This window comes from Balaenoptera acutorostrata, chromosome 21 (genome assembly GCF_949987535.1).
Source record: "Balaenoptera acutorostrata chromosome 21, mBalAcu1.1, whole genome shotgun sequence".
Classification (NCBI taxonomy): Eukaryota; Metazoa; Chordata; class Mammalia; order Artiodactyla; family Balaenopteridae; genus Balaenoptera; species Balaenoptera acutorostrata.
In genome coordinates this window covers 26,455,565-26,478,841 of record NC_080084.1, presented here as the reverse complement: position 1 = coordinate 26,478,841, position 23,277 = coordinate 26,455,565, and the positions used below count along the sequence as shown (strand labels likewise).

The 23,277-nt window shown below is 42.9% G+C and overlaps 1 long non-coding RNA gene across 4 annotated transcripts; it reads left to right on the top strand.

Moving 5' to 3' along the window:
* Positions 1-115: 115 nt before the first annotated feature.
* On the top strand, positions 116-23,060 carry LOC103019482 (uncharacterized). Of its 4 annotated transcripts, none has more exons than XR_009006552.1 (5): positions 116-225; positions 621-785; positions 3,150-3,284; positions 11,562-11,721; positions 19,799-23,060. It is a non-coding gene; the product is annotated as an uncharacterized LOC103019482 (long non-coding RNA). The 4 variants fall into 4 exon arrangements; XR_450601.2 differs by having other exon boundaries at positions 19,796-23,060; XR_009006553.1 differs by lacking the exon at positions 19,799-23,060 and adding an exon at positions 11,840-12,956.
* Positions 23,061-23,277: the final 217 nt, after the last annotated feature.

Sequence of the window (23,277 nt, the reverse complement as noted above, 5' to 3'; positions counted from 1 at the left end):
CCCCCTCCGCCCTCCTCCCTCCGCCCTTCCTCCCCAGTGTTTGTTTCAAGCTTGTGCAACTGGGAGGTGGAGGCGGAGGGAGGGCGCGAGCTGCCCGGCCTGGAGGTGCGGAAGTTCGCCGCCGCTGTTCATTGGCAGGCAGCGCCGCTTTCATCATTTCTCAGAAAAGTCAATTTCATTTTCACTTCCCCACGTCGCGGCAGCGGGAGCAACAAGCGGCTGCGCGTGAGTCTGCTGCTCGCACACCCGGGCGCTCACACTCGAGTGGGGGTCCGGGGGGTGGGGTACTGGGCGCGAGCTTGGGTTCCGGCCGTAAGCAGGCGGCGGTAGGAGGGGACAGCAGGTACCTACCTGACTCTCCATCCTAAGGGTCACCTGAAGGTAGGGAAGGAGGGAGGAGGAGGGCGTGTCGGGGAGGCAAAGCTCTTGCCATGCAGTTGGTGGGGCAGGTGTCAGCGGTGTTTAGAGCCTGTTTTCTGAGTGAAGAAAAATTCACTTTGTAACACTGCCCACTTCCAAGAACACGAGGAGCAATTAACTGACAAGAGAGCATTACTTAGATACTAGTGCAATAACTGGGCCAAGTAACGCATCCTTAACTTTATTTGAACCCTTATCAGTAGCTGAGTGTGTAACCATTTGAAGGGCAGCTGTCATCAGGGACACCGCCTGGAGCTCCGTCTGGGGGCGAAAAGGAAGGCCTTCCCCTAGTAAGTCACCAGCAGCGTCCTCCCAGACTGAGTGTGCAACGGAAGTTCCCTCCCTGCAGGATGAGATGGGCAAGGGTGAGAGCTAATTTTCCTGAAAGATGTCTTAATGTGGCTGGTCCAGGAGAGGGGTTTTATACTGTAGTACATGCAGCTAGGTTCAAATTTGGCCTCTTTAACTTACTAGCTGGGCATCCCCAGTCACGTTGCTTAACCTAATGCCTCAGTATTCAATGCCTTGAAATGGGGATGAGTGAGAGAATGCAAGAATACAGGGGCAGCACCTGTCACCTTCAAGGTGTGTTAGCTCAAACTGATACAGTTCACTTGGGACCTGCCGTTTTTGGGGTCCCTTGTTTTAAAGTATAGATTCTCACCTGGTTATACCTGTTTCTTCCCCCACATGCAGTTTCATTGGCCTTCTCCCAAACTTCTCTCCCCGACACAGAAAGTCCCTTCCTGAGAGGCCAGAGCTACATATATGTAAACACTTTTCTAAAAACATAGCTCCAACACCCTCTTTGTCACAGAAGTATTGAGTTCTATGGACTGGAAAAAGAAAAGTATCTCAATGCTTTTGGTGAGGAGACAGCTGAGGGTTTAGGCTTCTGTTTTGTGGCCGTGGTCTCAAAAATAGATTTCCCATGCACCATTATTTCTTATCCCCTCATAGAATACTATTTGACCCAGCCAGTCACTTTCTTATTTCATAAAGCAATGACTATTATAGGTGATTAGAGTAACTGTATACAAACTCTGTAGGACAGTTGTCACTCTTTACCACCCATGGGCCCAAGTTAAAAACCCAGTAGTCCTTAATGTTTTCCTTCCCCCCAACACACATCCAATCAGTAGTATCCTACTGACCTGTTGATGCTGACCCCAAATCTCTCTGGGCCTGGCCCCTCCTCCATCCCCTTTGCATTGCCTTTATTCAGCTATGGCAGTGGCCTCAGAACTGGGCTTCTTAACTCGGGCTCATCCAGGTTAACAGCCAAGTTAAGCAGAAAATCAACTTCAGGTGAAGCACAATTCCAATCCAAACTCCACCCCTCAAAAATCTCTCCACAGCCTTCAGAATAAAGTCCATATTATTTGACAAGACATAAAAAGCCCATTATAATCTGGCACCAAACTTCTTTTCCAGCCCCATCTCCTGCTACTGTGCCCCACAAGCTCTACACCCCTCCCTTGTCAACCCAGCTTCCATTCCTTTTGGTAAAACAGCAGAGCCATCCTCTTGTTCGTTGTTTTGTCCTTAGCATGGTGTCCAGCACAGAGGCAATCAACTACTTGGGAATTAATAGGTACTTGCCCTGGGTTCTCAAAAAATATTTTAGACTTTATCAGAGTATTTTTAATATAAATGTAATCGATATTTATTGTGCAGAATGCAGGAAGTACAGAAAAGTTGAAAAGAAAATATGACACCTGCAATCTTACCAGTAAGGAATAGACCTGGTGATATTTTTATGTATTTCCTTCTAGTAATTTTTTTTTTTTTTTTGGCTCCACCACGCAGCATGCAGGGCTCTTAGTTCCCTGACCAGGAATCGAACCTGTGCCCCCTGCAGTGGAAGCACCGAGTCTTAACCACTGGACTGCCAGAGAAGTCCCTCTAGTAATTTTTCTAAAGGGCCATTTCCAGTCCTCATCTGCTCAGCGTCTCTGTATCATTTAATAATTCCCATCATACTGCCCGATGCCTATGTGACATCCTTCTCCTGTTTTATTTCTCGGCTGGCTCCTCTTCTGCTGCCAGCCTCCTAAATTATGGTGTTTCTAGATATTCTGTCTTCACCCTTCCTATTTTCTAATTCTACATGCTTTCTCTTTGAGTGCTCTCACCCACATCCAAAGCTTCAGATATCACTATTTGGTGATAACTCCATCATCTATAATTTCTAAGCTCTGGATGCATTTATTCTAGATGTTCCTCGGGTACAACAAGTTATTTATGTCCAAAACTAAACTCATAACATCTTTCCCTACCACCTTGTATTCGTCACTTCATTAACCAGCCAGGAAACTGGGAGACATCACCAACTCCCACCTTTCCTGAGCCCCCGGAGCTCCCTGGGCATGGGTATCATTTCCAATTTCCAGGCCCCTAAACTCATAAAACATAGACTGAATTTCATTCTGTTCTTATGCCCTTGAAGACATGTAAATATGACCCCAAAATCCACTGTGTATTGATATACATCGTCAAGAAATATTTTAGCCCTTTGATGAGATGCATACAGTCATAAATCTCTGTGGAAAACGGATCAGTATAGCAAAATATAACCTTTTTGAAAGTTTCTGGAAAAAATAGCCTTTGCCATACCAAAGAAATCTGACCAAACACCTGGTCTAAAGCAACAGATGTTGTTTGAGCAGTGTAGTGTATTGAAACTAGAGTGAGCTCCTGAGTGAGGCGTGTTTATGTTTCACCTGCAGAATGGAACATCCTAGGACCGTCTACCTGGATGCGTCAGGACTCATTTCTTTTCAAGGGAGTCGAGAAAGGAGAGTGATTACTTGGCCATGCAGCAATTGACCTCTCCATGATTGAAACTTAAAGATACGTTCAAGGTTAGCCCCTCTCAAATGGGTTTTTAATTTATTTTTCTAATAAATGAGAATAGTTTGATAAAATTATCATTTAAGCAATAATCCTTTATTGAGTCAAGTAATAATAATTTATTGAATCATTTATTGAGTCAAGTAATAATCATTTATTGAATGCCCAAGAACTTTCCTTGTGAACAAAACAAATGAAAATATCTGCCTTCCAAGAAGTTTTCTTACAGTCTAGTAAATCGGAATGTTAATTTCCATTGTATCATCCTAGTAATGGCTCGGACATCACCTCCATCTATAATCGCAGTCTTTGTAACTGTACGTTAAAGTTATGAATGTAGAATATGATGGCATGCTCACTAAAGGGTTAAGTATTTATAGCTGTGATTAAATCAGTGCCCCCCTCATCAGTCTGTCAGTTGATGCCCTAATTTTCCCCACAATATCTCTGGTACCACTTCGGTCCTGGCCACCAAGGCTCTCTTCCATGCTGCTATAATTTAGCAGAGGTTATAAAATCATGGAAAATGAGTGTTCCACACTTGCCAGAGCAGTTGGCCAATACAAAGCAAAGAATATCATTGTGAAGTCCACACTGAATAAATATACAGCCATATTAGATTGCAGTTGAAACAGTAGAACTGCAAAGATGTTGAAAAAGCCATCAATCAAAGTTCAGGGACCATAGGCATCAAGTTGGAGAAATATTACCTCATGTAACAGTTTCTTCCATTTTGCTAGAAACTCTAAAATGAGGTGCATTTTGTTGCAATTATTCTCTGAAAATAATGAATTTAAATTGAGTAATATATTGCCCAATCCTTAGTAATAAATATTAATTTTGTCCTTTTCTTCTGATGAAGGGAAGAAATACTCTTTAAAAGTGCCAGGATGTGTGTGTGTGTGTGTGTGTGTGTGTGTGTGTGTATGGGGGCAGAGAGGGAGAGAGAGATGAGTGAATTTTTCTTGTCCAAAAGGAAGGGTTTCAACTTTGAAACCTTCAAAAATTTTTTTTTGCTATAATTTCTCTGTCTCATCCCAAATGGCTTTGAAATATTCATTATTTCTCTAAGGTGATAAACTATAAAGTAGTACTTTTAAAGTCAGAAAGAAAAAGTGCCTATAGCCTTGCCTTGAGGTTCTTTAGAAAAAATTACTATAATAGTTTCAAGTATTAAAAATATTTTAGGGACTTTGCTGGTGGCGCAGTGGTTAAGAATCCGCCTGCCAATGCAGGGGACACAGGTTCGAGCCCTGGTCCGGGAAGATCCCACATGCCACGGAGCAACTAAGCCCATGTGCCACAACTACTGAGCCTGCGCTCTAGAGCCCATGAGCCACAACTACTGAGCCCGCGTGCCACAACTACTGAAGCCCACACACCTAGAGCCTGTGCTCCGCAACAAGAGAAGCCACCGCAATGAGAAGCGAGCGAACCGCAATGAAGAGTAGCCCCCGCTCACCGCAACTAGAGAAAGCCCGCGCACAGCAATGAAGACCCAACACAGCCAAAAATAAATAAATAAAATTAAAAAAAATTTTTTAAAATAAATTTCCAGTTTGTAACATAAATTCAGCAAACCACATAATTCACTGAATCCGAATATTTGAAGAATTTTTGTTACAGCTTCCACCATTTTCCTATAAGCTCCTCATTCACAGCATGTGAACCTTGATGACGTTCAGTCTGTTCTCTTTGTCCCCAAACTTCTGAGCATTTTGAATAACACACCTTATCCTACTGGAAAATGTTTGGAAGTTTGCCAATCAGAAAGACAGAAGAGTCAGAAAACAAAGGATTGACAGTATTTTTTTTTTTTTTTTTTTTAAGATTTTTTGATGTGGACTATTTTTTTTTTAATTAATTAATTTTATTTATTTATGGCTGTGTTGGGTCTTCGTTTCTGTGCGAGGGCTTCCTCTAATTGCGGCAAGTGGGGGCCACTCTTCATCGCCGTGCGCGGGCCTCTCACCATCACGGCCTCTCCTGTTGCCGAGCACAGGCTCCAGACGCGCAGGCTCAGTAGTTGTGGCTCACGGGCCTAGTTGCTCCGCGGCATGTGGGATCTTCCCAGACCAGGGCTCGAACCCGTGTCCCCTGCATTGGCAGGCGGATTCTCAACCACTCTGCCACCAGGGAAGCCCCGACAGTATTTTTAAATACTCCTACTTCCTCAGAAAGTTTCATCTCCACTACATCCGAAAGGTGCACGACAATTCACACACACACGTCTCGGCGCTGCCTCCTTCTCCTGAGATGCAACTCCAAGACATTTCCTAGCCATGCTCCTGACAAGCCGGTAAGAACAAGGCAAGACCAACCCCTGCTCTCCTGGAGCTTACATTCTAGTGGGGGTGATGTCAACAGACAGACAGACAAACCAAGGAAATAGTTACAGATTTGTATCCGTGTCCTGAGGGAAACAAACAGGACTTTGGATAGAAAATACTGGGGGATCTAGGTGGTTGAGGAAGGTTTCTCAAGGAGAAAATGACATTTAAGCCAAAACTTGGAGGAGAGGAGACTGTATTCATTTCCTGGGGCTGCCATAACACAGTACCACAACCCAGGTGGTGGAAGTAACAGAAATGCATTGCCTCACAGTTCTGGAAGCTGGAAGTCCAAGATCAAGGTGTCCACAGGGTTGGCTCCTTCTGAGGGTTATGGGGGAAGGACCTGTTCCTTGCCTCCTGGCTTCTGGTGGTTGGCCAGCAATCCTGGGCATTCTTTGGCTTGTAGCAGCATCACTCCATCTCTGCCTTCATCTTCACGTGGTGTTCTCCCTGGATGTGTGTCTGTATCCAAATTTCCCTGTTTTATAGGGACACTAGTCTTACTGGATTAGGGGCCCACCATACTCCAATATGATCTCATCTTAATTCATTACATCTGCAAAGACAATCTGAGGTATTGCGGGATTGGGATTTCAACATATGAATTTTGAGGGGGACACACTTCAACACGTAACTGATATCAATTGTGTGACGAAGCCCCGAGCCAGGGGAAAGATTGAAGACAAAGGCCCTGAAAAGCAAAAGGGTCTGGCATATTCTGGAAACCAAAAGAAGGTGAATGTGACTTCAGAGTTCTGAATGAGGGTAAGAAGGACACAGGCAGGTGGGCAGAGGCCAGATCAAGGACTTTGGATTTTATTCTAAGATCAATGGGAAGATTTTGAAGGGTTCTGTGGTTTTAAAAGGTCACGCTATAAATTTCCCAACTGTCTCCTCAACATCAGTGAGATGCAAGGATTTCTTAATTTGTGGATTTCTCAGAAGAATTTGTAACTGTTCTTGCACTGACCTCTCAGTTCATTACATGATGAATTTGTTGAGGAAACAATGCATTGGGGATATTTTGAAACAGTTTAATCTTCTTTTTCATTTCTTTTTGGTATTCCTAAGGTATTTCTTTCCCTTTAACTTTCTCTCTGATTTTCATCTCCACAAATAAATGAAGTAAATTTTTACTTCATTCTTTTTACCCTACCCCCATAAAAATTTCCCTTAAAAAAAAAGAAGATATATTCAACTGTGGATTCCAGGCACATGCTATTTTCCTCAGACTGCTTTGAGTGAATGATGATAATTTTCAGAGATTGTGTCACCACAAAATCAACATTCATTCCAAAATTTAATGGTTTCAAATGTATTTCTTTTTTTTGATTTCTAAAAATTTTCAAATTTCTTTTCCATCAGAAACCCCTTGTGTGTAATAAATAGTTTCCACAAAACTGAATTTTTGTTGGCAGAACAATCGGCGTAAGTAAAACTTCACGATTTGCCTTGGATGTTTTGTAATTTGAAAGCAAATGTTGATTTAAACAGCCCACCACTATTTTCTCAATGTCCAGCTGTGGATGCTGGGTTTTTAGCACCACTTCTCTCCGGACAACCAAAAAAAATATCACTTTCTTTCCTGTTTTACATATTGAGTTTCTGCGTAAGATTTCATTTGGGGAAAAGGTTCTGTCGCTTTAAAAAAAAATGTGAAAAAGATCAAAGCCACCAATACTACTGGCAGTTAGTTTTGCTTCATTTTCCCATAACTGGAGATAAGAAAGAAAACACGACAAACCATAAGTGAAGAACCTTAAGACTGAAGGAGAGAAAGAAATATGCAGACCCAGGAACAGACGCCCGACGGAGGGTTGATGGGTGAGTTCACGCTGGGTGGCTGGGCAGAGCCAGCCTCGGCGGAGGGGCCAACATTGTAGGTTCACCCTCACTTGAGTTGCTCAGATTGTCTCCATATTTCCTACCTTGATGAGAACTTTTCATCTTTTCAGGGATGCAGAACCAACAGATTCATGACGACTCGTTTCACAATGTATGTGGTTGATGTCATGTTTATATGACACTTTTCACCAAGCCTTTTCCCTCATTGAGAAATTACAGGAACACTAACCCAGCCCTGTCATCTTCCACAATGCTTACAAATATTTTACCACATATACACTCTTATTGGTATTTTTGCTTATGATGAACTTAAGATAGTAGGAAATTTATGCTCCATTGAGGATAAAAGGAAAACAAAGTTTTATATGTACAGTAAGGTCACCCTAAAGATGTTCATATAAGTAAGGTGAAAAGGAACTACATCAAAACATTAATAGTGGGTGTCTTTGAGGAGTGGAACTATGGGTGATTTTCTTCCTTTTGAAAAATTAACATTTTTAAGAATAGATTTTCCTTTTATTAATGTAAACATTTTAATATATTTTTATAGGTGATTTCAGAAAATTGTTTCTTGATATGCTTATGATTTTTATGTAAAGGACTTGTAAGGTTTTTTTTTAATTTATTTATTTTATTTTTGGCTGCGTTGGGTCTTCGTTGCTGTGCGTGGGCTTTTCTCTAGTTGCAGTGAATGGGGGCTACTCTTCGCTGCAGTGCACGGGCTTCTCATCACGGTGGCTTCTCTTGTTGCAGAGCACGGCCTCTAGGCGTGCGGGCTTCAGTAGTTGTGGCATGCGGGCTCAGTAGTTGTGGCTCACAGGTTTTAGAGCACAGGCTCAGTAGTTGTGGCGCACGGGCTTAGTTGCTCGTGGCATGTGGGATCTTCCCGGACCAGGGCTCGAACCCATGTCCCCTGCATTGGCAGGCAGATTCTTAACCACTGCACCACCAGGGAAGCCTGACTTGTAAGTTTTAGCTAGTTTTATCCATGGGACTTCAAAAAACAAAGCACTGGTTAATACATCTTATATTTTACACTACATTCTTATAAGAATTTTTAAATCTCTGTGTAGAAGATAATTTTTTCCTACAAATGCTATATAGTTTCTCCCAGTCTTCAATTTTATCAAAATATTCATTTTTAATGACTCTCCAAACAGGACTCTCCAAAGGAACATATAAAAACAAACTAACGTGTGTCCAGATCAATGGCTATTAATAAGTGATACATTCCATAATCATTATTAATATTTAAATAAGCTTTTGCTTTGATTCACATCATGTTTTAAATATGCCATTTGAAAAAGTTTGACTTAGGAGAAATCTATAACAACTAAAGAATCTCTTCTACTTGTAAAGTTTCATTTCATTTGTATGCAAGAATATTACTATATTCTTAGCAATCAAATTCAAATTCTTAGATCTCAAACATGAATGAAGACTGTAAGCAAAATATCAAAATTTTATGTTAAATTTTTTCTTTTTTTGCCTTTCTTCTTTCTGGCACTTTCACATTTAGTCATCATATTTCCTATTTTGCTTGCTCAATTTCCACGTATAACAGGATTAGCAGAAGGGAGAGAAAACAACTCATTTGAAGGCAGTAAAGGGTAGGATGTCTCTCTTTCTGTCTCTGTCTCTGTCTCTCTCTCACACACACACACACACACACACACACACACACACACAGTAGAGGAGGATTCTCTGCATACAGAAATTCAATTCAGAACATTTTTCCCACAGAAGTAATAAGAAACCATGATGGTACAAGTATATAGTTTTCCTTCATTATGGGTTAAATTAAGAGTTTGTGGGCTGGCCCGGGAATACACCATTTTATAACATTGTACACATGGGAAACTTTCATTCTGAAATCTAGACAGCTGTTTTCAAAAGACACTATGAGGGTTCAGTGCATTGTGTGGGCCTGCGGATGCCCACCCTCCACAGGACCGTAATCAGCAATTTTGGAGGCGACGAAGAAGAAAGAGGCCTGCTTCCCAATCTTGAGGCATTTGCGGTCCACGTTGGGAGACAGGGCCCACAGTGCAAAGATGATTATTTCAAGACAGAAATGGCATGTGGCCCCACTCCCAGGTAACATTTTTTTTTTTTTTTTGTGATTTTTTTTTTTTTTTTTTTTATTGATTGGTTGATTGATTGATTGCTGGCTGGCTGTGTTGGGTCTTCGTTTCTGTGCGAGGGCTTTCTCCAGTTGCGGCAAGCGGGGGCCACCCCTCACCGCGGTGCGCGGGCCCCTCACCGTCGCGGCCTCTCCTGCTGCAGAGCACAGGCTCCAGACACGCAGGCTCAGCAATTGTGGCTCACGGGCCCAGTCGCTCCGCGGCACGTGGGATCCTCCCAGACCAGGGCTCAAACCCACGTCCCCTGCATTGGCAGGCAGACTCTCAACCACTGCGCCACCAGGGAAGCCCCCAGGTAACATTTTAATACATTCATTTATCTGTTCGTTCAGCATCTGTTTCTTGACTTTATAGTAATTATCTCTCTATTTTTATAGTCTAAATGATATTTTCTAATATAAATAATACATGATTATAGAAGAAGATTAGAGCAATACAGACTCCTTTGTAGTGACAAAGTCAGAAAGAACTTGAATGTTGATAACTGAATGATTGAATAAACTGGGGTTGATCCATTCTGTGGGATGTTATGCACCAATAAAAAAGAACAAATTAAGAATATCTGTTGTTCTGGACAGGGGACCAGGATGTACTATAAAGAATGAAGATCAAGATGCAAAGAAAGGTTCATATTTTGATCTCCTTTTTGCAAACACAACAGTGGACACCCCCCAAAAAAGTTTGAATTTAAAAGGATAAAGGTGTAGATATGAAGCTGTTAATATTGGTCACCTTAAGGACAGGTGAGCTACTAATTTTTTTCTTTATTTATTTTTGTACTGAGGAAAAAGATGATAGGGCTTCCCTGGTGGTGCAGTGGTTGAGAATCTGCCTGCCAATGCAGGGGACACGGGTTTGAGCCCTGGTCTGGGAAGATCCCACATGCCGTGGAGCAACTGGGCCCGTGAGCCACAACTACTGAGCCTGCGCGTCTGGAGCCTGTGCTCCGCAGCAAGAGAGGCCGCGACAGTGAGAGGCCCGCGCACCGTGATGAAGAGTGGCCCCCGCTCGCCACAACTAAAGAAAGCCCTCGCACAGAAACGAAGACCCAACACAGTCAAAAATAAATAAATAAATAAATAAATTTAAGAATAGTTTTTACTTTAAAAAAAAAAAAGATGATAATTTTATTTATTTATTTATTTTTGGCTGTGTTGGGTCCTCGGTTCGTGCGAGGGCTTTCTCCAGTTGCGGCAAGCGGGGGCCACTCTTCATCGCGGTGCGGGGACCGCTCTTCATCGCGGTGCGCGGGCCTCTCTCTATCGCGGCCCCTCCCGTCGCGGGGCACAGGCTCCAGACGCGCAGGCTCAGCAATTGTGGCTCATGGGCCCAGCTGCTCCGCGGCACGTGGGATCCTCCCAGACCAGGGCTCGAACCCGCGTCCCCTGCATTAGCAGGCAGATTCCCAACCACTGCGCCACCAGGGAAGCCCGATAATTTTAAAACAAAATGAAAATTTGGAAATACAGAGCAGATTAAAGAGAAAGATTAAAATCACTTTGATTTCTGATTTCTGTTTTGCTTGGTATTGTATGTGTGTGTCAGAGAGAGAGAAGGAGAGAGAGAGAGAAACTGCCCTTGATAATTATCAATAGACTCTTTTTTAAAAAATAATTTTGCTTGTGGCCTTTTTTCACGTTTATTTATTTATTTATTTATTTTTGGCTGTGTTGGGTCTTCGTTTCTGTGCGAGGGCTTTCTCTAGTTGCGGCAAGCGGGGGCCACTCTTCATCGCAATGCGCGGGCCTCTCACTATCGTGGCCTCTCTTGTTGCGGAGCACAGGCTCCAGACGCGCAGGCTCAGTAGTTGTGGCTCACGGGCCTAGTTGCTCCGCGGCATGTGGGATCTTCCCAGACCAGGGCTCAAACCCGTGTCCCCTGCATGGGCAGGCAGACTCTCAACCACTGCGCCACCAGGGAAGCCCTAGACTTTTCTTGAGTGTCCACTATGTTTATGTCACTTCAGGGCCCGTCTGGTAAGAGTGCTTTAACCCAGAGCCACCCAATAGACCCACGATGGAGACACTTTTAAGCAGCTGGCGTTTCACTTCCCTATAAGATCCTCCTGCTCTCCCCGTGGGAAAGGCCCATCGTGGCCCTTTCTGTGCATATCTGCTACCTGAAAGGTAAGGAGGAGTTTCCTAAAGTGTAAAACTGTGGGAATAAAGGCTGTTGCTCTCATGCCAGCTTGAGCCCTGCTCTTGTTAAGGGTTCTCTGCTTCACCCTGATGAATTCTCCTACAGCATCTTACAGAACCACCACGGCTTCCCCTCCAGGCAGGCTGGATGCATTCACAGGAGGGAAGCAAGCAGCTGCTGGAGGCTGGCCCACTGAATACACTTTGAGAAAGTGCTGTGTGCGTTTCTGTTCACCATTACTTGTATGTCCGTGATGTCAGTTCAGTGGCCTCAGGAAAAGTAGAGACCTTAGTCCAGTTTTCTCTGTACCTATTCTGAGGATTATTCACCGAGTGATAGGTGTCCATTACATCAGCATGACACCTTCATCAGTCAAGCCCAAAAATAAATGATTCCACATGGTAAACAACAAAGCATAGTAAGGATACCAAAGAACGGCTCAGGCTTCCTACGGGTAGTGGGATTTGAGCTGTACCTTAAAGAATAGGTTAAAAATAAATAAGCAATTAAAACAACTATACCCCAATAAAAAAAATAAAAATAAAAATAAAATAAAATGCTCACACAATAAATAAATGAGCAATTAAAAATAGATTTGTGTGTGTGTGTGTATACTTAACAGCCAGCTTTAAAAATCCTTCACAGAAGCTTTCAGACTTTAAAATGTCCTCTCATCCCACACAGAACACCCATCTAACAAATTCGTCTGGTCCTACAGTCCAGGCCAGTTCTGTGTTTAGGCCAAAGGGATTTTGTTGAATTATACATTAAATATATTGGTATAGTTAGGAAACTAGTTTTTTCAGTTAAAAAGTGGATATGGGGGCAGAAAGACTCCTACATCCAACATGTGGAAGAAATATGTGCATTTAAGAAGATCGCTAAGGCAGCTCTTTGGCCTCTAAAACTATAGGCTGAGAACTATTTCCTTGGGATACTTTAACTGATTCCATGGAATGAAAGCGAAAGGTGACAGTCACCAGATCAGTGCCTGCAGATGTGAATTCCTTGGAAGCTCTTAGGTTAGGGCGTGTATCAGCGGACGGGCTGATGTAATGTAGTGGATCTGTCCATGGCCACGTTCAGCATGTACAGAAGAGTAGCCTCAAGTTATTTGTTAAATCAGCATTCCGCTCACAAGTTACTTTAATTACATGGCTATGATGATTCCAGACAGCGGTGAAAACTAAAGAAGAAAATATCTAATGCTCAGATGTTGAGCTTGTGGTCACGTAGGCAAAACACCTGTGCACTAAACTAGTATTTTATCTAGATGTTTGATGACCTCTAACCCTTTTTCTATATACTTCATTTCTTCCTATTAGCCAGTATAAAGCTCAAATTAGATTAAAATTTAATTTATCTCCAAGTTTAGGCTTTAATGAAACAAAAATAAAGGAATTATAAGAGTCCTGTTTTCTGCTACAAAAATGTGGGAGACTCTGGTTTCAGAATGACAGAGTAAAGACATACCCACCCAACCACCTTCTCTCAAAATTCACCAAGAAACATCAAGAAAAACAGGTAACAGAAATGCATATCCATCATTCGGAAACTAGGAGATGTCTGTGCCCACAGTATATAGAGAGAGAATTTGGAAAGATGAATATCAAAGACTAAGCAAAGAGAAGGAAGGTCGAACCTTAATGGCTGCAAAGGGAGTTGAGGAGTGAGCTAATTTTCCATACAGAACCCAGAAAAGCACAGGAATGGGAACAACTGGGCAGGGGGCAGCAGGATTAAATTGATCCCTCCAGTTCTCCACCCCCACCCAGTTCCCAAGCAGTTTGTTGACCTCTCTTCTCCCTCCAGACTCTGAGGTGAGCAGAGGTGGAGTTCCATCTGAAGCAAGAGAATTGAGGGAGTCTGTGTGTGGAACAGTGAAATCTCCATTTCTTTTCTACTGCTCAGACCCAGAACACCAACATCCAGAATAAAATTCCAAGAGAGGAGATTGGAGGGTGCTACCCCAGAGAAAATACTTGTAAACAGTGATATTTGCAGGGCCTCAGTAAAAACAACAACTGGTCCCCCGATCTGCCTCAGTGAAGACCACCAGTGTATAAGACCAATACATGTATGCTGAGCTTCTGGTCAGGTGAGCTTTTTGGTGCCTTACTTTTAAGAGTGAACACTCAAGGGCCAAGAGACACTCTAATATAACCATGATGAAAAAAAACAGAACAAAGAACTCAGAGGAAACAAAGATGGTGCAGGAAAGAAAATGTCAAAAAATGTAAATATCATTAAAGATGTGAGAGAAGATATTACATCTACAAAAGAAGAACAAAATGATATTAAAAGGAACAATTAGAGAATACAAAAGGGTTCCTAGAAATTAAAAATATGACAGAACATTTTTTTAATTCTATAGAATAATTGGAAGATAAAGTCAAGTAAATCTCAATATAAAGCATAATAAAATAATAAAGAAATGGACAATAGGAAAAAATAATAAAAAATGGATACTCAGTGCAAGAGATCCAGTATCTAGTACAAATTTTAGAAGATGAGAATTGAGATAACCATGGACAGGAAATTAGTAGAGGCATAAGAAAATTCCTCAGGAAATTTTGAGGGACATGATTTTCCAAATTTAAAAGGCACCCCAATGTCTAACTCAATATGTAAATGAAGATATGATGTGAAGATCTATATCAAGACATCACAATTAAGAAAGGAAGTGATAGTTTGGCCATGAAGGAGTAATAAGGACTAGACTTGACAACCTGCAGTAAACAACTAGAAAACTGGACAAAACATATGAAACAACAGTTTTTCAGGCAGCACAGGACAATGATCCTTGAGAAAAGGAAATCAGATGAAGTGAGCCCTGGGCTTTCTGTTGCAGGTGATTTCCATGCTGCAGCTGCAGGGATGGGGGGACCCAAATAGAAGCAGGGAAGAAACTGAGGAAACAAAGATCAGACATCAGAGAAGCTTAGATAGATGGAAGTTGCGAGGCAGAGTTCTCAAAAAGACGTAGTTACACATAAAAAGAGCTCCAGAAATTTGTACGGTCCCCTCTAGCGTTTGCTGAGTTCTGGACTAGGCATGTGAAAACCAGAACTACAAAAGGCTGGACAAAGAATGACTGAGGCATGGTAAACGAAATATTCCCAGAGCTTACACAGACCTTGGAATTGATCAAATTCCCAACAGGCAGAATGGAGATGCCAAGCCATTTATGCCTCTCTGTTAGGGCTGAACAAACGCTGGAGCAGGGCTACTTTCCATATGTCTTAGAAAAATTAAAATCAGGTCTTGAAGGGATAAAGCTGAAATGCGAGTAAAACTATTTGCCTAGGGCTTCCCTGGTGGCGCAGTGGTTAAGAATCTGCCTGCCAATGCAGGGGACACGGGTTTGAGCCCTGGTCTGGGAAGATCCCACATGCCGCGCAGCAACTAGGCCCATGAGCCACAATTGCTGAGCCTGCGCGTCTGGAGCCTGTGCTCCGCAGCGGGAGGCCGCGACAGTGAGAGGCCCGTGCACCGCGATGAAGAGTGGCCCCCGCTCACCGCAACTGGAGAAAGACCTCGCACAGAAACGAAGACCCAACACAGCCAAAAATAAATAAATAAATAAATAAATAAATAAATAAATTTAAAAAACAAAACAAAAAAGCTATTTGCCTAAACAAAGCCAAAAACTCATTAAAGATGAAAAATCAAACAAGAATTCAAACATTCAGCAACATAAAATACACAATCTAAAATCTAATCTAAAATCTAATAAAAAATTACTAAACATGCCAAGAAGTAAGAAAACATGACCGAGACTCAAGAAAAAAAAGCAGTAGGAATAGATACAAATAAAAGCTAGATATGATGGAAGTAGAAGACAAAGAATTTTTTTTAAAGATCTTATAATTGTGAACACATATTTAAAGGAAAATATGAACCTAATGAGAAAAAGAAAAGGAAGATATCAAAAAGAAATAAATGAAAATTCTAAGATAAAAAGTACACCATCTGCAAGTTTAACTGGATGAACCCAGAACCAGATCTTGGTTTCTAAATCCATTCTCCAATAAAAGAAACCAGGACTTCTTGGAGAAATGAGATTCTAGAGCTGGGGCAGAGAATATACAGAAAGCAAGAAAGTTCTCAAAAAAACAAAATGATGGAGGCATGTCAAAGGAACAAAGGAGCCAAATGAAAGACGTATGCTGAAACAGCTTGAACAAAAAAAAAAGAAAAGAAAAGAAAAGAAAATATTGGATTATAACTCAAAGTATAAAATAAATATTGATGAGTCCATACTAATAAAAATCAATGATAATAAATAAATAAATGCAAATATGCATACAGAAAAATTTCAAATAATTTTATGTAGGTCCTACTCCCTCAAGGAGGTAGAGCATAATTCTAATCCCTTAAGTGTGGGATGCGCCTAGTGAATCCCTTCCAAAGAGAACAGTATGGAAATAGAGGCAAAGATAACTACGTAGTGGAGAAAGCTGACAAACTACCTCACCCAAGTGATCAAAGTTAACATCGATCAGTGATAAATCATGTTGATAGCATGAACCCTTAATATGATGTAATGAAAATGACTCAGTGGCCTTTGTATCAAAAATCCATAACTCCAATGTGGTAGGCAGAATAATGGCCCCCAAAATGTCCATATTCTAAACCCCAGAATATATTACTTTATGGGCAAAGAGACTTTGCAGATGAGATTAAGGATAGGGACCTTGAGATCCAGAGACTACCCTAGATTATCTGGGTGAACCCAGTCTAATCACATGAGTCCTTAAAAGTGGAGACCTTTTACTGCTCTGTCGCCAGAGACAGAGAGAGAGATGTGACGATGGTGGCAGGTCAGAGACCGAAGGTCAGAGAGAGTTGCTCGGTTTGTAGACGGAGGAAGGGACCCCCAGCCAAGGGGTTGTAAATGGCCTCTAGAAGCTAAGACAAGGACACAGAATCCCCCAGAACTTCCAGAGAGGAATACAGCCCTCTGACACTTTGATTTTGACCCAGTGAGACTCACGTCAGACTTCTGACCTACAGAATTGTAAGTAATATATTTGTGTTGTATTGTTTAAGCCACTAAGTTTGTAGTAATTTATTACGACAGCAAAAAAAACCTAATACACTCGGTCTAACCATGCGGAAAACATCAGACCAACCCAAACTGAGGGACATTCTGCAAAATACCTCCTCAAAACTCTCAAAGGCATCCAAAACAAAAAAGTATGAGAAACTATCACAACCTAGCGAAGCCTAAGGAGGCATGATAACTACATGTAATGTGGCATCCTAGAGGTGAAAGAGGACATTAGGTAAAAACTAAGGAAATCTGAATAAAGTATGGACTTTAGTTAATAGTAATATACCAACGTTGGTTCATTAGCTGTAACAAATGTGTCACAGTAATGTAAAATGTTAGCAATAGGGGAAACTGGGTGAGGAGTATACAGGAACTCTGTACTATCTTTGCAGTTTTTCTGTAAATCTAAGACTCTTCTCAAATAAAAGTTTATTTCAAAAAAATTCCCTGGATAGGAATAGCAGCAGATTAGGCACAAAAGGCCAGGGAATATGAAGTGATAGCAATACGATCTATCCACAATGAAGCACAGAGATTAAAAAAAAAAAAAAGACGGAAAGAAAATGAAAATATAAACAAAGACTGAGTGATCCTTTGGGGTAATGCGAAGCAATCTGACACACATATATTTAACTGAAATCCCAGAAAGAGAAAGAGAGAGGAATGGGGGGAGGCCAGAAAAAAATCTTTGAGGAAATAATGACCAAAAATTTTCCAAGTTTGATGAATCCCATAGATGCAAGAAGCTCAACAAACCTTAAGCAGGACAATCAATCAAACAAACAATAAAACACAGTGAGGTAAATCATAACCAAATTTCTGAAAACACATGATAAAGAGAAAAATCTTAAGAGCAGCCAGAGAAGAAAAAGGTATTATATAAAAAAGAACAAAAATAAAGATGACAGTAGACTTGTCGTCAGTTAAGGATCTGGAAATCAGATCATTCTGGGTCATCCTGGTGGGCCCTCAATCCAAAGACAAGTGTCCTTATAAAGAAGAGAAGAAGACACACCCACAGAGGACAAATCCACGTGAGGACAAAGGCAGAGACTACAGTGATGCAGCTGCAAGCCAAGGAACGCTCGGAGCCACGGGAAACTGGAAGAGGCGAGGAAGGATTCTCCCCAAGCCGTCCTGGGCCAAGAACTACGGTCATACGTATGCTTTGCTGTAAATATAATATTAATAACTACTGATTAACCACCTCTACCTTTCTAAGTACATAAAATCAAATAGGTCTAAAATCTTTAACCCTACAACTGTCTTACTTCATGCCCAGATTCTGGGTTGGTTAGATTTTTATCATGCCTCATCTCAACCTCATGGTCTTATGTGGTCCCATATGGGATCCAGGGTGATTCATCCCCCTTTTCCAAGTTGATAATTTGCCAATATCAGGCAAATTCGTGACTTTGGTGTTTCTTACATTTTTATGCTGATTCAATGCCAGATGAGATTAAGAGACTGGGAGAACATGGAATGGTGTATAAAGGTTGGTTTTTGTTAATTCTGGCAAAATGATCAAGTTTGTTTTTTTCTCTCGGTACTTAAGGATAATTTTTAAGAACCTTTTCAATATATTAACTCTTTTTTCCAGTTTTATTGAGAAATAATTGACATACATCATTATATAAATGTAAGGCATACAGCATGATGGTTTGATTTACATATTAATACTTTTAATGAGGACAACTAAATAGATTAAAACTAAATGTATTTTCAGAGCACCAATAAGGCCAGTGATCTCAATAAACCTTAATCGGTAGAAAATTTTAGCTATTTCATGTGGCTCAACAAAAATATGAATACACACACACACACACACACACACACACACAAAACCTATCACAGAGTCATTAACAAAACTTAAGTGTGTGTCCACTCACTTTTCATGATATTATCTGACTTATTTTTAGCAGAATGACTCATTTTTCTGAGAGTGGTGAGAGATTTGGACCAAACCAGTATTCCAGCCTTTTTATCACCAAAGAAGGAAGGAAAGTGTAGGGAACGTGCACTTACTGAGAACATGCTATGTACCAGGTGCTCTGCTCAAACACCTATCCCCCTGATGGGCCACTCCCTTTGAGGTTGGGGAACTAATTCCCATTCCAGGATTTTGTCGTCTCTTCCTGGTCTGATGGAGAAGGCTCCTTACTGGTATCTCTGCTTCTACTTTTGTCTCCTGACAGTCCACTCTAGACTCAGATGCACCAGAGTGTTATTAAAATATATCACGTCACACTCCTGCCTAAAGCCCCTCAGGCATTCCCCACAGCAATTAGAATAAAATCCGCTCTTGCTTCCATGGCCTACAAAACCCCTGCATGGGGTCTGGCCTGCGCCCACCTCATTCTCTCTCACTCCATCTGGGACTACTCTTTCTCCCAATCGCTCCCCATGCTTTAGCCCTGGGGTCAGCAAATGACAGCCCATGGGCAAAACCCAGCCAACTGCCTGTTTTTGTACAGCTCCTGAGCTGAGAATGGTTTTTACATTTTTAAACGGTTGGGGAAAAAATCAAAAGAAGAACACTATATTGTGACATGTGAAAATGATAGGCAATTCAATTACCAGTGTCCATAAATACGGTTTTGTTGGAACACAGCCATGCCCATCCGTGTACGCATTGTCCAGGGCGGCTTCTGTGCTACAAGAGCAGAGCAGTTGCGACCAAGACCGACTGGCCTAAAAGCTTAAGATATTTACTAGCTGGCCCTTTGCAAGAAAAGTTTGCTGAACCCCGCTTTCATCACACTGGTCTCCTTCCCGTTTCTAACACTCACCCTGTTCATTCTCTCCTCAGGGCTTTCTAGTTCCTGTTCTCTCTTCCTAGAATGTTCTTCTCCAGCTCTTTGCATGGCTGCTTTGTTCCATGAGGTCTCACTTAACATGGGCAAAACCAGCGGAAGGTCATACACTATCAGACTGCATCTCTTACCTGTAAGAGGGTCCCTGGGTAGAGAGATTGGATTGAAGGTCCCTTCTTTCCTTTCTGGCAGCAGCGAGGAAGGGAGACGCTTTCTGGAGGCCAGGCTCCGAACTGCACTGACCTGGTGATCCGTCCTGCAGTCCGGTCGGTGCGAATGGATGCTGCTCACCTGCACAGCAGAGCCTACGGAGCTGCAGGAAGGGAGGGGGAGCTCCATCTCCCAGGCTCCAGGGAACAGAGGAGCCTGCAGGGACCCTCCCCGGGGCCACTGCAGCCACGGCCCTGTCAGATTATAGCCAGCGAGGCGGTGCGCACTGCCCAGAACTCTTGGTACACTGTGTGAACAGGGGAAGGAGGGTGGGGTGTTCTTTCATCACAGCGCCCTGGTCCACAGGAGAAGTCAGTCGCCCTGTGGATAAAAAGGAACCTAGGGGCAGGACAGGAGTAAAGACGCAGACGTACAGAATGGACTTGAGGACACAGGGAGGGGGAAGGGTAAGCTGGGGCGAAGTGAGAGAGTGGCATGGACATAGGTACCCTACCAAATGTAAAATAGATAGCTAGTGGGAAGCAGCCTCATAGCACAGGGAGATCAGCTCGGGGCTTTGTGACCACCTAGAGGGGAGGGATAGGGAGGGAGGGAGGGAGACGCAAGAGGGAGGAGATATGGGGATATATGTTCATAAAAAAAGAAAAAAGAAGGACCTGAATTGAGTGTGAGGTGGAGTAAAAGCGCACAGCTCTCAGGCCAGAAGGGCTTCTCTCTCCACGCCAGCTGCAGGATCACGGACAGTCACCCTCCCTCCTCCGTGACATACCAACTGGTCTAAGCCTCTGAGAGATTCTTAAGGGGCCAGTGAGAAAACATTTGTAAAACTGCCTTGTAGATTATGACTTAAAGGAATATAAAGTCGCTCACTCACCCTCTCTTAATACCGTGAAACAACACAAAATTCTACCAGATACACACCGCTGTGACAGCCCCACAATTAAGCCTATTTGGTTAAATTGGTACGTTCTTAAGTGTATTATTTTGTTCTTAAAATATAAAAAGGAAAGATGTGTATAAGATTTTAAGGGATGTTGGCTTAAAATGCAACTACATTCTGTGAGATGGAGGGCGGGCGTTGCTGGACGCAGCCATGAGAAAGGGAGATTCTGAAAAAGAAAAGGCGCAGACATAACAGATCGTGGCCAGCCAGGGAGAGAAATGCACCAATACCTCCCCTCACATTTATGTGGCAGTTTCAATTTGGAAACAGTATATTTCCCAAAGCAACTCAGCGAACCGGGCTCGGGGTACGAATGGTTTTCATGGAACCGAGTGTACTGAGTTCCAAGGGGAGCATTCTGACAGAGGCTATGGCCGGGGGAGGAGGGGCACTCACTCTGAATCGGGATTTAGAGTGAAATCGAGTAAATCCATAGAGAGTGAGGACAGTGCTGTGCTAAGGGCTGTTTTAACATAAACCAGTAGGTCTGTGAAGGCTCGTGTGAGGGCCCTGGCCCTGGAGTCGGGAGACGGGGGCCCGAGCTGACGCTCTGACACGCTCTGGCCGTGAGAAGCTGCTCTCTGGGAGCCCAGTTTCTCTGTAAAATTGGGACAACGTGCTCTCTTGTGAGGAGCAGAGATACTGCATGTAAAGCAACTTGCACCGTGCCCTGCTCAAACGAAAGCTGTCATTACTGTGCTAACCTGCCGGGTCAGTCGCTGTTGAGATGCACACTTCGTTAAAATCATATCATCTTCACTAGGCTGCGAAGATACCAGTTTGAAAGCTTAGCTGACATTAGAAGCTGACAAATTCTACCTGCAATGCCTGGAGATGATTCACAATGAGAGCACGACGAGAACAGAAAGAACCATCTGCTTCCGCAGGTGCCAAGGTAGTGGCGAGGGTCCTCCCTTGGCTGAGGTGTGGAGTGAGTCTGGGGTCTGACTCAGATAATTCCTGCAAGGCCAGAGCCACAGGAATTGCTCAGAATGGGATGCAGGGCCCAGGGAAAGAACTCTAGCTGAAATGAGCATTAGGCTGGAAAGGTAAGATTAGGAAGCAGAAAGTAGGCCGCGGGCCAGGAAAGGCCCGAGCGAGTGGTATATACAGCTAGATGGCTGACCGGGTTCTCTGAGCTGGGCTGTGGCCAGGGGCTCTTTCTTCCACTGCCACCACAGAACTAGCTGCCCATCCCCACCCACTCAGACCTGGCCTCACCTTCCTGGATGGGTCCTTGCCCAGCTGCCTGTCACACCCCAGTGGTGTCCACAGCTCTGCTCCTTTCCTCACCTGCAAAGAACAAGAAAACAAAGAAGTGAGCAGAGGCTGGGCCAGGTGAAAGGCCAGCAGCTATAGGTGAGCAAGGAGACTCCAGGCCCCTAGCAGTCTGGAAGATGCCCTTGGTACAGGTGGAAGAGGCAATTCCACGTGGCAAAGGCCAACCCTTTTGCCCCCTTACAAAGCGATCTCTCAGCGTAGATCTACAGAAACTCACCAAGCATCTTCGAAGTTTGAGGCTTGGAGGGGCCGAGAGAGCAGCACAGGTTCTGATGAGAGTTGGACCTGAGTTCTAGTTTGTACTTGCTTTCCTCCGCCTCACGTGCATTTCCCTGCCTGACTGCCACCACCAGCTGGCAGGTTGGATCACCGTGCAATTGTCCAACATTACTGGCCAATGTATAAGAGACAAAAGATGGTTTAGGATTATCGACAAAGAATGTATAAAATGGTGGGGTGTGTTAAAGATGAATACTGGATATTTTTCAAGACTTAGTATAATCTTTCATATACAAATAGACTTTGTGGATTTCCAAGAAGAAAATAGAGCATGTAGTATTGCTCAAACTTTATTGTACTACAGAAAATGTTATGGGCTGAATTGTGCCCCCCCCCCAAATTCATATGTTTAAGTCCTAAACCTCAGTACCTCAGAACGTGACTGTATTTGGAGATGGGACCTTTAAAGAAGTAATTAACTTAAAGTAGAGTCATCAGAGTGGGCCCTAATCCAATGACTGGTGTCTTTAAAAGAGGAGATTAGGACACAGAGACACCAACAGGTGCACCCACAGAGAGATGACCGTCTGAACACAAAGCAAGAAGGCGCCGTCTGCAAGCCAAGGAGAGAGGCCTCGGAAGAGACCAACGCTGCCAACACCTTGATCTCAAACTCAGAACCGTGAGAATATACATTTCTGTTGTTTAAGCCACCCAGTCTGTGGTACTTTGTTGCGGCTGCCCTAGCAGACTAATGCAGAAAACCTATCAGCATCTTAATGATCAGCTTGGTATATGCTGGAACAGCATTAATCATCACTTTAATAGTTTTATTAAAATTTATTCTGGACATTTATTCATTTTTATTTGCTAGCTTTGTAGTATCACTGGTTTTTAAATACTAACTTCCCTACCTTTACGTGTGTTCTTTGCACTTGATTCACACACATCCTCAAATGGCCAATCTCTGCCATTACAGAGAGACAAACACTTCCTGTGCATTCTCGGGCTATACCCCTAACCCCTGGCCAGCAGCTTGGAGACTGTGGTGGTTTTGTAC